Below are 5,227 nucleotides of genomic sequence, written 5' to 3'. Positions count from 1 at the left end.
TCTTGGATATTGGCCCTGTGCTTGGCAATAGCTCTATCAAAAAATCAATATCCCGATCCGTGGCATGCCTGGTAACTCCTCTGGGAAAACATCCGGGTAATCCTTTACTACAGGCACTTCCTCCTGAACAACTCCCGTGAGGGTATTTACTTGGCTACTTCTTGGCGCATGCCTAGATATATACTTGATCCTTTTTCCCTCCGGGGTGGTGAGACAAATTGACTTACTAACACAGTCAATGCTTCCTCCGTACGTTGACATCCAGTCCATTCCTAATATCACATCCAATCCTTGTGACTCCAAGATAATTAGGTCGGACGGAAAAACATGGCTACCAATGGTTAAGGGTATCTGATCGCACCATCGACTAGCCATATACTCTGCTCTAGGTGAGCTTACTAACAGAGGGGTCCTAAGGGTTTGTGTCGGTAGTTTAAACTTATCCACGAATTCCCTTGATATGTATGAATGCGATGCACCAGTATCAAAAAGAACAAGAGCGGTAAATGACTTAACCAAAAACTTACCTATAACCGCGTCTGGCTGCTCTTCAACCTCCCCCATGTTAACGTGGTTCACTTGTCCTTTGTTGAATGGATTTGGATTCTTCCCAGCGCTCCCATTTCCATTTCCATTCTTCCCTTCAGGGCACTCCGTGGCATAGTGTCCAGTCTTCCCGCACTTGAAACAAGTAACGTGGCTTCGGTCTCTCTTGGTAGGTGTGGCTGGATTGGGGCGGTTCTGATTGTTGCTTGCTCCATTCCCATTCCCATTCCTTGGGCCAGTATGATTATGGTTACTTCCTCCATTATGGGTGTGGCCTCCATGGTTATGAACAAGTCCTCCCAAGTTCGGGGTTAGGTGAGGCTTCTGCTGAGCTCCTGAGTTATACCTCCCTTGTCCATACTTCCTCTTACGGCTCTCAATCTGCTGCTGCTTCCCTTCAATCATAAGAGCCTTATCTACCAACTCCTGATAGTTGGTGAATGTTGCCACCATCAACTACATGCTCATCTCATCATTTAGCCCTTCCATAAACTTCTCCTGCTTTGCGGCATCTGTGGCCACATCATCAGGGGCATAGCGAGATAACTTGCTAAACTCATCCGCGTATTGTGCCACAGTATGGTTCCCCTGGCGTAAGTTGCGGAACTCACGCTTCTTCATACTCATTGCTCCAGTTGAGACATGGGCTGTATGGAAGGCTTGCTGAAACTGGTCCCATGTCACCGCAGCTATAGGGTAGGTGACAGTGTAATTCTCCCACCATGATGCTGCTGGTCCATCCAACTGATGTGCGGCAAAACGCACCTTCTCAGCATCAGTACATCCTGCAGTGGTTAACTCCCTTCCAATCCTGCGGAGCCAATCATCTGCTACTATGGGCTCGGTGCTACTGGAAAACACCGGCGGCTGCAACCTCAGAAAACGGGCTAAGTTGTCAACTGGTGGTGGTGGTGGATTGTTGTTGTTGCCTTGGTTCTGAACTAACAACTGCATCAGGGTATTCTGTTGCTGGATCAACTGAGTGAGCTCCGGTGGGAAAGCAAATCCGGGGTCACGTCTCGGAGGCATCTGATGGGTTTAGAGGGGAGAGATTAGAATAGAATGAGGTATAATGAGAAAGCACTACCCATATGCACATGAGACAAACACAATCATTTCACTCAATCAATCAAGAAAGGTATACAATCAATCTAACTATTGCAAAAGTGCTCGGACTACTCTATTTACATGCTGGAATACTACTACTGATGTGGTGGTCTACTAAAAATATTCCTCGATTAAGACTCCATGATATCCGCTCCAGCTTCGTCTTTAAAGTCATCATCACTAAGGTCGGAGTCAGTGTCGTCGATGATGATGTAGTCCTCCGGGCGAATCTCCTTGGGTTCTTCGTCTTCTCCTCCTGGTGCGGGGTCTCCTAGGAACACTCCTATCTTCTTAATCAGGTCGTCATTCTTCTCCACTATTACGACAATTTCCTCCTCATAATCTTCACGTGTAGCCTTAAGTTCTTCCTCCATTTCCGCGATCCTTGTCATCGCCTTCTTCAGATCTATCATTCCTGCGCACATTTGATTCTCTTGGCGTCAAATGTGCTGGTTTAGTTCCTGGATGAAAGCTGCAATTGATCTATCCTTCCTGGTGCTGATCATCTCCCATTGCTCATCTCGGCGCCCACAAATCTGATAGATAGTATCCTTAAGCTCCTTGTGTTAAACTTCTCCAATGCGTCCCATGGTGATGTGAGCTACCATACTCTTTCCTAGACTTCAGGTTGGTGCATCGAAGGAAAACTCTATGGGCTTAGTAACTGGCATGAAGGTTCTTCTTGGAACTTGAACTTGAATCACCCATCGCTCCTCTTCTGGTAAAGTGGCGTTGTAAGTCCCGGTGAAGCTTGGTATTCCTATGTTCAGGTACCTAGTGACTTCCTTCAAGTGTCTTCCAAAAGGTGCTTCTTCATCCGGTTGTGCAAACTTGTTCCTTGCATCCGCCATCCTAAAGAGTAGAAAATGGAGAGGAGTCAGAAATGAGAAGAGAATAGTGATCTATGGCTTTTAGCTTAATGGTCGTGTCCTACACTCAGCGTGCGCTCTGATACCATCTTGTAGCGACCCGACCTCAAACGATCAAGTATATGTGCTTCAGTGTCATCCCTGGATCGGTAATGCTGACACACACAGTACTCAAGGATTTATAGCAGAGTAGTAATCACACACTTATTACATCGAATGTCTCCAAAGAGAACTTATTACAATAAATATGGCTTAAGACCATCTAATACGATAACAGTGAAAGGCTTGGAAGATAAAGTGAGTCCATCAACTCCAACGACATAGCTGAGCTACACGGCAACGACCTAGCGAACCTTACTCCTCGTCTGAAAAGTCTGCAACATAATACGTTGCAACCCAAAAATGGGTCAGCACATGTAATATGCTGGCAAAGTAACACAGTAGAGCAAGAACAGAATAATGCTATCACTACATGCATATTTGGCTGGTGGAAAGCTCTATGGTTATAGTTTTTGCGAAAAGCCAATTTTTCCCTACAACAAAGGAATAGATTTTAATTTAACTATCATGGTAGTTGAAACATCATTGAGAAGGTTCCTCCAACTCAATCCCAATTAAAGTAATTATCAACCCAACAATATTAATTTAGAGTGATGAGATGCTTAAGATATTCCAAGTACTAGATACTCAAGATGTCCATGACCGGGGACACGGCTAACCATGATTAGTTTGTACACTCTGCAGAGGTTTGCGCACTTTTCCCCACAAGACTCGATCGCCTCCATTGAATTTCTTGCACTACATGGTGTTTGAGAAACGGATGACCGAGGCACAGTCTTTCCGAAACATTAACTCTCTACTCCGGGCAGACCATACCAAACCTACAACCCACTACCTGCTGATCCACCTCTTCAAGAGCTTCACGTAAGTTACTCAACTATGCTGGAGCCCATAATAGCTTGTGGCTGCACACAGAAGTTTCTAGCATGAATCATCTCAGTTCCCTTTGAGCCTGGGTGGCGGTCCATAGGAAGATCACACGGGTACTCCGGGATTTCCAAAAAATACAGGCAACACTGGGTACTCTAGGTGCCTCAATCCACCCAGATGTGTATTTAAGTTGCCACCTTAAGTTGAACCATTAATTAACAATCTCACATCTGTCATGGATTTCACTCACCCAAACCACGTCTACGAGCATAACATAGCAATATAAGCAACGCGTAGAAGTAACTCCCAAGGGTTTGAATGTAACAGGGCAATAGGTTCTACCTCATCAACTACTTCCCAACCCACATGTTAATAACATCCTAATCATGCAATGTTTGAGGATTGGAACTAATGCATAAAAACTGGGTGATAAAGGGGTATGATCAAAGTGTTACTTGCCTTGCTGACGATCCGCGTAACCTAGAGACTCCAAATAACACGCTTCGCACTCTGAGAATTCTATCACAAACAAACAATAGCATACATAAGCAATCAAGCAAAGAAACACGGGTAAAACTCAAATAAGAAGATCTAACCAGAAAGTTCAACTTAAGAACTCCGGTTTGCAAAAAGAATCAAATCGAACGGAGCAACGAAACTCAAACGGCGAAAGAAACAAGATTCGTTTACTAATCTGGACCTAGATCAAATTTTACAGTAGCAAAAGCTTGTTCAAGTTGGTTAAAGGGAAAGAGGGTCTCAAGACGAAGATCTAGGCGCTTGAATCGCCTGATTCCGACTAAAGAGCGAAAAGATAAACTAGAACAAAAATCGGATCAGAAATCGCGATCAGAAATAATCACAGAAAAATCCGATTAAAGAAAACCGACGAACAGGCTAACGAATGAGCGTTCGCTGTTTGCGGCTAAACGGTGAAAACCGTTCGTAAAAACGAACGTACGGGCGAACGTCCGCTAAATAACTAAACCGAAAAAAACCAATCTACTAAAAAACCGCGGGTTCTAAAAAAACCGATCGGTTTTTCCGTAGAAAACCGACAGCGGCGGCGGCGGTTACCGGCAGCGGCGGCGTGTGGCTCCGGCGGGCGGGCGGCGAGGTGGTGGTGCGGCTCCGGCGTGCGGGGCGTGCGGCGGCGAGGCGGCAGCGCGGCGTGCAGCGGCGAGCGGCGGCGGCGCGCAGCTTGGGCGGGCTAGGGTTTCAGCGGGGGTGCGGGTGGGCTGAGGGGGCGGCTCCCCCGGCTTACAAGGTCGTCCGGGCCGAGAGTCCTAGAGGGACACGGCCCGGTTAGATCGGTTCACGTTTTTTAAACAATTCGAGCGTGCAGAAAAAAAAGAAAAGAAATAGTAAAGGGACTCCAAAAATCCCGAAGTAAATTTTTCCCGTCCTCTAAAAATAAGCCAGACAAAGTGAACATTATTTGGGCCTAAAATGTATTTTTGAAAAACATGTATTTTTCCTAATTCAAATAAAATAGCAATAAAACTCCGAAATAAAACTTATTTGATTTTAATATTAAACTCTGGTATTTATTTATTTTGAGGAAGTCATTTTATCCTCTCTCTTTTATTTTTTTATAAAAGAAATATTTCAGAGAAATAAAATTAAAATCAAACGATCTCTTTTCGTAATTCGAGAAAAGCTCAAATATGAAAATAACGAAATCCCAAACTCTCTCCATGGGTCCTTGAGTTGCTTAGAATTTCTAGGATCAACCAAAATGCAATAAAATATGGTATGCAATGATGATTTAATGC

The sequence above is a fragment of the Triticum dicoccoides genome, chromosome 6A (assembly GCF_002162155.2).
Source record: "Triticum dicoccoides isolate Atlit2015 ecotype Zavitan chromosome 6A, WEW_v2.0, whole genome shotgun sequence".
Classification (NCBI taxonomy): domain Eukaryota; kingdom Viridiplantae; phylum Streptophyta; class Magnoliopsida; order Poales; family Poaceae; genus Triticum; species Triticum dicoccoides.
The sequence above is the reverse complement of the archived record's forward strand: the minus strand, read 5'-3'. Positions refer to the sequence as shown.